Source organism: Theropithecus gelada, chromosome 7a, assembly GCF_003255815.1.
Source record: "Theropithecus gelada isolate Dixy chromosome 7a, Tgel_1.0, whole genome shotgun sequence".
Classification (NCBI taxonomy): Eukaryota; Metazoa; Chordata; class Mammalia; order Primates; family Cercopithecidae; genus Theropithecus; species Theropithecus gelada.
This window is the reverse complement of record NC_037674.1, coordinates 52,459,593-52,472,195: the sequence shown is the minus strand read 5'-3', so window position 1 is coordinate 52,472,195 and position 12,603 is coordinate 52,459,593. Positions and strand designations below refer to the sequence as shown.

The window sequence follows — 12,603 nt, the reverse complement described above, 5'->3', positions numbered from 1 at the left end:
CAAAAGCCTTTTCTGCAGCTATTGAGATTATCGTAGTTTTTGTCTTTAGTTCTGTTTATGTGATGAATCACATTTATTGGTATACTTATGTTGAACCAACCTTGCATCCTGGGGATGAAGCCTACTTGATTGTGGTGGATAAGCTTTTTGATGTGCTGCAGGATTCGGTTTGCCAGTATTTTGTTGAGGATTTTTGTATCAATGTTTATCAAGGACATTGGCCTGAAGTTTTCTTTCTTTCTTGTATCTCTGGAAGATTTTGGTATCAGGATAATGCTGGCCTCATAGAATGAGTTAAGGAGGAGTCTCTCCTCCTCAACTTTTTGGAATAGTTTCAATAGGAATAGTACCAGCTCTTCTTTGTACATCTGGTAGAATTCAGCTGTGCATCCATCTGGTCCTGGGCTTTTTTTAGTTGGTAGGCTGCTTATTACTGCCTCAGTTTCAGAGCTTGTTATTGTTCTATTCAGGGATTCCATTTTTTCCTGGTTCAGTTTTGAGAGGGTGTATGTATCCAGGAAATTTTTCATTTCTTCTAGATTTTCTAGTTTATATAAATAGATGTGTTCATAATATTCTCTACTGGTTGTATTTCTATGGGGTCAGCCACAGATCTTTTTACTGTCTATATAGTTTTGCCATTTCCAGAATATCACACAGTTGAAGTTACACAACATGTACCCTTTTTAGACTGACTTCATTCACTTAGCAATATGCATTTAAGGTTCCCTCATGTCTGTCTGTGGCTTGATAGCTCAATTCTTTTTATTGCTGAATAATAATCCATTATATGAATGTGTATCGATTGTTTATCTATTTACCTACTGAAGGACAGCTTAGTTGCTTCTAAGTTTTGGCAATCATTAATAAAACTGTGAACACTCATGCAGTTTTTTTGTGTAGATAATAAGTTTTTAAGTCATTGGAGTAAATGTGTAGGAATGTGATTCTGGATCATATGATGGCTATATTTAGCTTTATAAAAAACTACCAAACTGTCTTGCAGTGTGACTTTGTCGTTTTGCATTCCCACCAGTAATGAATGTGAGCTCCTGTTCCTCCACATACTCACCCGCATTTCTGATGTCAAGTACTTTGAATTTTAGCCATCCTAATAGGTGTGTAATGGCATCTTGTTTTAATTTGTAATCCTTCAATGACATTAACATTGAACATATTTTTCTATGATTATTTACAGTCTGTCTACTGTGTCTTTGATGATATATCTATTAGATCTTTCGCCCACTTTTTAACTAGATTTTTTGTCTTCATATTAAGTTGTAAGAGTTCTTTGAATATTCTGGATACAATTCCTTTATCAGATATGTGTTTTCCATGTATTTTCTCCTAGTTTGTGGCTTATCTTTTTGTTCTCTTAACAGTGCTTTTCACAGAGCAGTGTTTTTTACTGTAATGAATTCCAGCTTATCAATTTGTTCTTTCATGGAGTGTGTTTTTGATATTGTATATGAAAACTCATTACCAAACTCAGGATCATTTTGAGTTTCTCCTTTGTATTCTCCAGAAGTTTTATGGTTTTATGATTTACATTTAGATATATAATCCATCTTGAATTAATTTTTGTGAAAAATATAAAATCATCTAGATTTTTTTTTTTTTTTTTTAATGTGAGTGTCCAGTTGTTCCATCACCATTTGTTGAAATGACTGTTCTTTGGTTGCCTTTGCTCCTTTATCAAAAGTCAGTTGACTGTATTTGCTTCTAATTCTGGTCTCCGTTATTCTGTTCCGTTGATCTGTTTGTCAAATTTTTTCACCAATACCACATTCTCTTGATTAGTGTAACTTTATTGTAAGACTAGTAGCCACGTAGAGTCAGTCTTCCAACTTTATCCTCATTTAATATTATGTTGGCTATTTTGGATCTTTTGCCTCTCCATATAAACTTTAAAATCAGTTTATCAGTATCAGTGGAGTAACTAGCTTTGATTTTGATTGAGACTGCATTGACCAAGTCAGGAAGAACTGATATCTTAACATTATTGAGTCTTCCTACCCATGAATATGGAATATCTTTCCACTTATTTAGATCTTTAATTTCTTCCATCAGAGTTTTATAGTTTTCCCTCATCTAGAATAGTGAGGGTATGTACATATTTGTTAGATTTATACTTGAATATTTCTCTTTTTTTGGTGCTAATTTAAATGATACCGTGTTTTAATTGCAGATTCCAGTTTGTCATTGCTAATATGTAGGATAGCAATTGACTTTTATCAAGGTGTGACCTACAACTTTGCTTTAATTGCTTATTCGTTCCAGGAGGCTTTTTGTCAAATCTTTGGAACTTTCTACATAGACCATCATATCATCTTCAAACAAGTAAAGTTTTACTTCTTCCTTCCCAATCTGTGTATCTTTTATTTCCTTTTCTTACTGTATATAGGAGTGGTGAGAGAGGACATGCTTAACCTTGTCTCCAATCTTGGGGGGAAAAGATCTGGTTTTTCATCATTAAATATGACGTTAGCTATAGTTTCTTATAGATGCTCTTTAATAATTCATGAGTTTTTAGTGATATTTAAAATAAAACTAAAAAACTAACTTGTCACTTTCTAAGCATGACAGGGAACCCAGTATGTTGATAACTGAAAAAATAAAAGGAAAATCTCAAACATTTATGTGGAACTATACCACTAGGCAATCAAATATATGAAGGGAATTTCTCCTTATAAATTATTTCATCTAACAAATTGAAACAAAATAATAGAATTTGAATATCACAGTTTTGTACCCCTTGAAGAATGAACCCTTGATGAATTCATGGCTCTAGGTATTGATCATCAGTGACTGCTAACCTGAAAAAAAAGAGTGACATTCAGATATTATGTGCCTCCTGATTAAAGAGCTCTACCACCTATAGTCTTGCCAAAAGAAGTCAAACCTGAGTTTGATCAAGCCTCCAGATCCAACTTCCAATTATCTGGAAATGCTAAAGAAAAAGAAATATTGAATTTCACCATGTATATGCAGGGAGCAAAATTGTAAGGAAAATAGAGGAATGGGGGGAACTTCACAGATTAAAAGAGATGTAAAAGACATATCCAGACATATTTTTAAAAGACTTTGTTAAAAGTAAGTAAGACTAACCATGGATGCACAGGGCTGGAGATATACACTTAGGTGATAAAAGCATAATAAAATGCAAGGAAGTGATCACTGTAAATGTCAGAATTGCAGCTACTTTGCAGGGAAGAAGAGGCTATAATTGGAATGAGAAAAAGTATGTCTGGGGCTTCTTAGTAACAAAATTCTGGACCTGAGTGGTGATTTCAAGGATGTTTTCCTTATAACAATTAACTAAGCTATACTTTTGTGTAATTTTCTGTATCGGTGTTTTATTTCATTAAAAATGTTTTTTAACAACAACAAAAAAGATTATATATGCATATATGCAGCATATATGAGGTCAGGACAGGTATCTAATTTTTTTCATTGTTGCCTGTTACACTTAGCATAGCGCCTAGACATAAATAGGTGCCCAATAAACAGTAGTTAAATGAACAGTCATAAAATCCCATCGTAATTCAGCTTTTACACAGAATCAGTAGATTATGTCTCCTCTCGAAACCGCTTACTGTGAAAAGCTTAATACAATAGCTTTTATAAGTTTTAATCTTGCCTTCCAGCATATTTATAAAGCAATTTAGCCACAATCTAATTTTCAAAGTTCAAAAATAATTTTCCTTCTTTATAAATACACTTCAAAACTTTTAGATACTTCACAGTTCTCTCTGTTGGGTCCAGATTTTATTCTCGATAGCTACAAAAATGAGAATAAACCAGATTGGCTGAGAATAAATGTTCATGATCAAATGAGCATTAAAAAGTAGAATAGTGGGAGGGACGCTGTGGCTCATGCCTGTAATCCCAGCACTTTGGGAGGCCGAGGTGGGTGGATCACGAGGTCAGGAGATCTAGACCGTCCTGGCTAACATCGTGAAACCCTGTCTCTATTAAAAATACGAAAAAGCCAGGCGTAGTGGCGGGCGCCTATAGTCCCAGCTACTTGGGAGGCTGAGGCAGGAGAATGGCGTGAACCCGGGAGGCGGAGCTTATAGTGAGCCGAGATCGCACCACTGCACTCCAGTCTGGGTTACAGAGCGAGACTGCGTCTCAAAAAAAAAAAAAAAAGAAACATAGTGGAGAATGTGGTTAATTAATGTATTAAGATATTCCACAGTTGCACATTCTTGTATGTTTGAAACAAGGAAGACAGTTGTCCCTTCATTAGACATCTGTGTGCTCAGCCAGACCCTGTGCTGCACAGTATGAGGGCTCCCGACAGAATGAATGAGACAAGAATCTTGCCTAGAAGCAACTTAGGCTGGTTATGTAACAGAATATAGTTTTCAGTGGTTTGACCCAAGTCTCAGTTTCAGCGTCTAGAACTGGCATGTGCTTTTAGGTGGGCCATTCCTGGAGGGCCAGGCCTAGATTACACATCTCATTCTGTGAGCGGGGCACTGACTTAGGTCCGCTTAAGGCCTTAGACTTCTAAGCACAGTTAGAGCTCCCTGGTTTCACACAATTATTTTTAATAATATCTAAAGAAACTAATTTGGAGCTTTATAAAGACAAAGCATAATTTGAGGATGACTAAATGCATATAAACTGTATGCTATTTATTAAATCCTTAGTGCAAACCAAAGATATTCAGTAAATTACGTATGCATTGGGGCTCTGGTGTTAACATTTGTCTCTCCCTTTCCTAAGGAATTGGAAAACTCCAGGTCTGGGTGTTTGGTTCGATCTAGAGAGTTCTCATCAAACTAATACTATATCCACTGCTAATCATCTTCTTTGTTTTGCGAGAATCTGTCCTTTTACATTTATCCCCATCAGGCCAATTCCGTTCTTACTTGAGGGCAAAACGATAATTGATAAAAACACCAAGTTTCTCTTTGCAGCCATATTTATGTGATCCTAGTACTTGCTATCCCTACTTGGCACAGAATTTTACTGTGTCAGAACTTAAAGCCATTCTCTCTCCCCCATGTAGATTTTGTGAAATTGTTGTTTAAAAATGGTTGCTCTCTTGACACAGGTGTATGACAATGGATTTTGGTGAACAGTGGTTTTCTTTTTTTTTTTTTTTTAAGTCTTAACCACTGCAAACTGCACAAGGATATAAACTATGTACTTTCTAAGTTATATTATAAAACCTTCCTACATGGCAATCACCTGGAGCTTTTCTGTTTAACTATTTCATAATGTCTTAGGTGTGTGCTACACTTGTATTCTATTACTGTCCTTTTTCTATATGTCCTGCACTTATTGTCAAAAGACCCAATTTTATGATGCTTTTCCTATCCTGTTTTTTTTTTTTTCAGAGGAAACATTTTCAGTGAAAAGACTTACACAAAAATTCACTCACATATTTATGATTTTTTGGAGCAGAAAGCCTTTATCTCAAACCCCCCAACCACACTGTAGTTTTGACAGGATGGGCAGTAAGATTTTAATGTCTTCTCAAAAGATACTTTGAAAATCTGGTGCTTTCTGTTTGATGTTTAAAAGTGCTTCTGGTCATTTGAGTTTAAAATTACAGGGAAAGCTGCTTGGGTAGACCACCCAGGCTGGGTTCAAAGGAGTGATCTTTCTAAGACAGGTACTCCTCAAATAGAGGTTGTCTTTCAAACAAGTTTTACTGAAAGGACAAGTATTTCCTGACCCTGAGTTTTTCGGTTCCCTCCTCCTTTATTTTCCTCATCAGAAAGTGGTTTCTTTGTGAAAGTTTCTCGGAAGAGTTTTGTGAGCATAAGATTATGTAGATATACTTTCCACACTTTACCAATAAATGATTTTTCTATATAATGTAAAGCACGGAGGGCATTAGAACATTAGTCCCATACCATGTGTTGTTTGTTTATGCCTCATGATCACCCACAAAAGATTTGAAACAAGTAGTAGGAATTCCATTGAATAAAACAAACAAAAAAAAAATTAAAAATAAAGTTTATATAAATATAGTTCAAACCCAAAGGGAAAAAATAGGATAAACTATACAGTTGTAATGTTCCACATATTATTCTTAATACCTCAAAATATTTTAAAGGCTTTAGAGATCTGCAATTTTATATATTAACTCTACCATAAAGCTACAATACACAAACAATGTGAAACAGACACGAAAATAGATAGTTATCGATTAGAGTCTGATAAAGATGGCATTTCAAACCAGTGGAGAAAGGAGAGTTTATTTAATACCTCTTCATGGGAAAAATAAATTTAGGCTCCTGTCTCACGCAACACACCAAAATAAATTCTAAATGAATCAGCAGTGAATTAGAAAACCATAAAATTACCATACACAGTGATAATTCAAGGAAAATAAATACAAATGAATAATTTAGAAGGTGATACAAATGAATAATTACCTCATCTCATAGTGAGAGTGAGTAATAATTTTGAAACACAAAAGAAAAAGCAGGAAAAAGAAAACTACAAAAATTGTTAGACTACATAGAATTATTTAGTCTCAGTATATTTTTAAAAACTTTAAAATAGCATAAGCAAAATGGAAGACAAAAGCTGGAAAAAATATTAACAATATGTATTAACCATTTGTCATATTTATAATGAGATAATCTTAATAAATTATTTTTAAAAGATAAAAACCTCCTCCCCAAATTTTAAAATAGCAAACTAGAACAGTTAACAAAAAGATAACGATAAGTAGCAACTTTATTTTAAAGAAAAATAATAAAGTAAATGTCTTTTTCCCTTATCCCCAAATCAAGTTTATATTGTGAATTCAAAGGCAAAGCTCATAAAAGCACCAGAAGTAAATTTAAAAGAATATTTTTATAATATTCAAGTAGAATGGCCTTTCTGACAGAAATCTCAGATGTCCTAAAGGAAAAGTTTGGCAGATTGTATCAAATAAAAATGTAAAAATTACTTATGACAAAAAAAACCTAAAAAACAAAATTGATAGCAATAAACTGGAAAAGTTATTTTTAAAATATGACCAAAAGGGTTAACATCTATATTATCAATAAAGAGCCTTATAAATAAATAAGGAAAACACACCCCAATAGAAAACGGGTAGAAGGCACACCGTGATAATGCAAGAAAACATAAATAGACACGGCAAATAAACACTGGGAAAAATCTCTAATCATACTGATAATAAAAAAAAAAAAAACCTTTAAAATACCAGTTTTATTTAGCTGTCAAATTGGTGAATATTTGTTTTAATGATATTATTTAACATTGGTAAAAGCATGGAAAAAATCTTTTTCTGGGGGTATAAATTGATTAAAATTTTTTTCTGGGGGACAGTTTAAATTTGATAATATCTATCAAAAGGCTTCATTTTCATATTCTTTGACTCAAATTGTCATTATTGGAAATTTATCCTAGGTAAGCAGGCAGAGTGGTACAGAATGATTTGTTCAGCAGCTGTTGTAAACAAGGGTTGTGCTGTTAACCTGCACAGCATCTCAGCCATTGTCCTATATTTACAGAATTCCCAAGCATGTAAGATGGCTCTCCTGCTATAGAACCTGAGAGTGCCAAGTATTTGCTTCCTAGTCTTTATTGTGTCTAAGATACAGGAATGTGACCAAGGTTTTACAATCCACCATACTCACACTAGACTTTCACTCTGAAGGCAATGAAGTAAAGAAGCAAAAACATCTCAAACTGTATTCTTTGGAGAGTTTGAGGCAGCTATATCTAGTGTTCAAAGTCACAATGTTAGTTCAGTCTGTCTCATATGTGCCCAGTGTTTTTTTTGTTTTTTTTTTTCAGCAGACCAGTTTGGTGTTGTGTTCTTTGGATATTAGTTGTGGAAATATAACTTCAACACCTAAATTTTCCAGATTCTTTTATATACACAAGTAGCCTGTCAATTGATTTCCTTTGTATTTAAATCAACCTGAGCTTCCCCCCACCAACACCATGGCTTAAAACTAAGAATTCTGACTGTATTAAAACAACTTTATTTGTAACATTGAAAATTGGACAGAATAGTAAGAGATTAATTGAAGTAAATTTTTATATCCACAGGATGAGACACTATTTAGCTTTTAAAGACCATGCAATATTTCTCAGTTTAAGTATTTTAATCCAAGAAGGAACTTATTATAAGACATTAAGTACTTAGAAAATTCTTGGAAGGCTGGGTATGTTGATTAATGCCTATAATCCCAACACTTTGGGAGGCCTAGGTGGAAGGAAGGATCACTTGAGGCCAGGAGGTCAAGACCAGCCTGGGCAACATAGTGAGACCCTGTCTCTACAAAAAAAGAAAAAGAAAAATTAGCTGGGTGTCGTGGTGTGCACCTGTAGACCCAGCTACTCTGGAGGCTGAGGTGGGAGCATCACTTGAGCCTAGGAGTTTGAGGCTGTAGTGAGCTATGATCATGCCACTGCACTCCAGCCTGGGTGACAGAACAACACCCTGTCAAAAAAAAAAAAGAAAGAAAGAGAGAGAGAGAGAAAGAAAATTGTTGTCAGACTTCTAGATTGACTCCTAAAACAATACCAAACAAATTCACAAGGGGGCTGCTCCTTCTGAGGCCAACACATGTTAGGGAGGAAATGTGTGGCTAATGCCACACAAACAACTATCTCTTACACCCAATAAACCACAGAATGTGTACCCGAAGCTACAGATGAGAAATTAGTACAACTTATCCCACTGATTTTTGATGCCCAGGAAGCTGGAAAATGGACCCCAGAATGCTGCTGCAGGAAAGCCTCATATTCCAAACCTTGCTAGTAACAGCCAAGAGCCACAGGAAGATGTCTTTCACTCACATTCAACCTCCAAATCTTGTAGCATATTTTTGTGTAGGGGAGAATAAAAGGCTTTCATATGCACAGATTGTCTCTGGAAGGATATGTAAACCAGTAACCATGATGATTTCTAAGATGAGGCTGGGAGACATGAGTAAGAGGGAGAAGCTTTTCATAGTGCACTCTTTTTATTTTGGCTTAATTGTACTGTGGTCATCATCACCTATTCAAAAAATTAGCAAATTAAATTTTACTTGTATCTTAGCTCAGTTTTTCACTGTATCTCAAGGGAATACACCCCCAGGCCTCCAAGGAAGCTTTCAAGGGTCTTTGAAAAGGGAGAGCAGGGGAGGTCCCTGGGTCCCCAGCTTCTGCTTCAGCCAGAGCAACTCTTGATTTTATCTGTTCTTTGGTTTAAGCTTCTGAGTAAGATTTTGTTTGAAGAAAGCATTTCCCTGCTCTTCTTAAAAATTAAAAGCTGCAGGGCGTGATGGCTCACGCCTGTAATCCCAGCACTTTGGGAGGTCAAGGCAGGTTGATCACCTGAGGTCAGGAGTTCGAGACCAGCCTGGCCAACATGGCAATAAAAACAAAAATTAGCTGGGTGTGGTGGCATGTGCCTGTAATCCCAGTTACTTGGGAGATTGAGGCAGGAGAATTGTTTGAACCCAAGAGGCAGAGGTTGCAGTGGGCAGATGTTGCAGTGAGCTGGGATCATTCCACTGCACTCCAGCCTGGGCAAGACTCTGCCTTACAAAAAAATTAAAAGCTAGTGTTATAGAAGAATATTAAATGTCATGGAGAACTGTTCATTATTACATATTAATTAAGAAATGGGAAAATGGGATAAAATATAATGTAAGAATTTATTTATTCTTATAAATTTATTTTAAGAAAATAAATTTTCTTAAAATTTATTAAGAAAGACTAGAAGTACAAATACCAAATTTTCTCTTGATAGTATTTTACTATTTCTTTGTGGTTCTCTTTCCCAAATTTATGACAATTATTTTTAAAACTATTTTTATCAGCATAAATACACATTATTTTTAAATTAAATAGAAAAATACTCTTGAAAATTTATACATGTTATCAAATAAATGAAGTGTTGCTGGTTGACATCTGTGAAGAATTTGCTAGATAGAACCTCCAACTGATATGTCATAAATGTGGTAGATGTGGGTCAAGGTTTTTTTTTTCATTGCTCAGGGAAATTCGGTAAGGCTGGAAACAGGTTAATCTCCTCCTGGCTCACATCAACTTAGTCCTTTCAGCATTTATGTCAGCATACCATGAAAAAAATTTGGGAAGCACTGTGCTTTACTAACCTGGAAATAAGCATCTGTAGCATGCTTTAATTTGATTCTATATATTAACATATTATTTATACCTTATTCATTAAGAATAAGATTAATAACCCAAATAATAGACTAATAGCCCTAAAAAGGGCTACCATTTATTAAGTACTTAATTATGTACTAGGTACTGTCCTAAGTACTTTACATCTATTACTTCAGTTAATTCCCACGACAGCCATACAAAGTTTAGATATTCCAGTTTTATAGGTGAAAAAATGGATGCTATTATGTGAAATTAGTAACTAACTTGCTAAAATCTTGAATGGTAGAAGTAGGATTCTAACTAGTATCTTACTCCAGTGTCTGTAGTCTTAACCAGTATACTCTACTGTCCCCTTTTTTCAGGAACCTATCAATTATGTGAAGTAGTATACAGCTGTATCAGACAGATGATCACAAGTATAACAAGGGCTCTCTTCACCATCTCTCTCCCACTAGAGCATCAGCTCCATAAGGACAGAGAACTTGCCTGTCTTATCCACCTAGCACAATACCTGGAACATCATAGGAAGTTAGGTATTTGTTGAATGAACGAGTAACTCTGGCTGCACATCAAAATTGCCCATAAAGGTTTTGAAGCATTCAGATGTCAGGAGCCTACCCCATCTCCCAACTAGTATCACCAAGGGAAGAATTCAGGCAAGCATATATTTTTGAAGATTTACAGGTACCAGGCATGGTGGCTCATGCCTGTAATCTCAACACTTTGGGAGGCTGAGGTGGGTGGATCATATGAGGCCAGGAATTCGAGACCAGCCTGGCCAACAAGAGGAAACCTGTCTCTACTAAAAATATAAAATTTGATGGGTGTGGTGGCACACGCCTGTAATCCCAGCTCCTTGGGAGGCTGAGATGGGAGAATAGCTTGAACCCAGGAGTCAGAGGTTGCAGTGAGCCAAGATTGTTCTACCTCACTCCAGCCTGGGTGACAGAGTGAGAACCTTCCTCAAAAACTAATAAAAATAAAATAAAATAAAACTACAGGTGATCCTAATGCCTAGTCAAGATACAGAACCCCTATCCTAGAGCAGTGGTTCTCTAACTTGAATATGCAGCGGAATTACCTGCAGAACTTGTTAAAATCCCCAGAGCTTCCATTTACTAGGTCTGGGGTAGAGCTTGAGAATTTGTATTTATTCAAGTTCCCAATAGTGCTGTTCTGTGAATCACATGTTTAAGAACTGTCCTAGAGACTGGGTTGTATAGAACTAAATCAATACATTTTTACCTAGAACTTAAGCAGGAGATTTATTTAGTCAGACAGACCAAAATAAACATTGGTCACTCAAGCAATGGAGATTTTAGTCACAGTATTCAAAACATCCAGGAATCTGTCGTGCCCATTGAGCTTGTTGCTCTAAAAGTTTCTTTGAACAATTATATATTATTTTTTTTCCAAGCCAAACTATATCCAGCTTTATTAAAGTTACTTTCCATAAACAATCAGGGTATTTCAGGCAGGACATGGGCAGATAATCATTAACAGTGTACAACAACTTTCAAACTCCCTTCTTCAATGGACTACCAAAATCAAAAAGCCACTATAAAACACCATAAGATCTTCATTTGATGCTCTGAACGGAAAGGTTAGAGTGAGGGTTGACATTTCACATTTAGCATGTTGTTTAACAGCTTTTCATGAACTGACCCTGACTTCCAGGAAATGAAATAAAAATGGCAGAATTTATCTGAAAATATGAAAATCCACAGTCTAGAAGTGGAAACTCTACTCTTTGGGGTGCTCCATCTCAGTGGCACCACTGTAAAGTCTAATTGCCTGACACGCTGGTAACCAATTACTGGAGGGTCAGGGCCCAACAGAGTTTGGGTTTAAGGGAGTTAAGTCTGTGTTGAAGATGATGAGGGAGAAGAGGACATAACAACCAATTTGTTTTTTCATACCACAAGGGATTTGTGCCAAGGTGGCTACATGTCTCAGAGTCATGGAATCCCTCCTCCTGGGAGTCAAGAGGAAATCTCTCAAAATGGGAAGGGAAAGGTGTTTTCCCCACATCAATCCAGCATCAGAGACCTTCTATTAGTGACCTATGACCCTTTCCCACAATACAACAGTAAAGTGTTCTGTGTGCTAACAACATAGCTTTAAAAAAGTAAATCAAGGTCGGGCATGGTGGCTCACTTTAAGAAGCTGAGGCAGGTGGATCCCCTGAGGTTAGGAGCTTGAGACCAGCCTGGCCAACATGATGAAACCCCATCTCTACTAAAAATACAAAAATTAGCTGGGCATGGTGACAGGTGCCTGTAATCCCAGCTACTGGGGAAGCTGAGGCAGGAGGAAAAAAAGTTAAACAAATTTTGCATTTTTTAAAAACTTGATAAAAATAGTATTTCAAACTATACAGTCACCAGAAATACACAGTCACCAAAAATGCACACGCTTCACTTGGCATCTCCAGCACCTTCAGTTTCCTCTGCCTGGTCTGTTTTGGCATCTTCATTTTCTGCAAGGTTATTCCCC

The 12,603-nt window shown here is 35.9% G+C and overlaps 1 protein-coding gene across 2 annotated transcripts in view; it reads left to right on the top strand.

Annotated features, from left to right (window-relative positions):
* SCAPER (S-phase cyclin A associated protein in the ER) overlaps positions 1–12,603 on the top strand; it is a 583,444-nt gene that overhangs the window by 435,808 nt on the left and 135,033 nt on the right. The gene's annotated exons all lie outside the window — the stretch shown is intronic.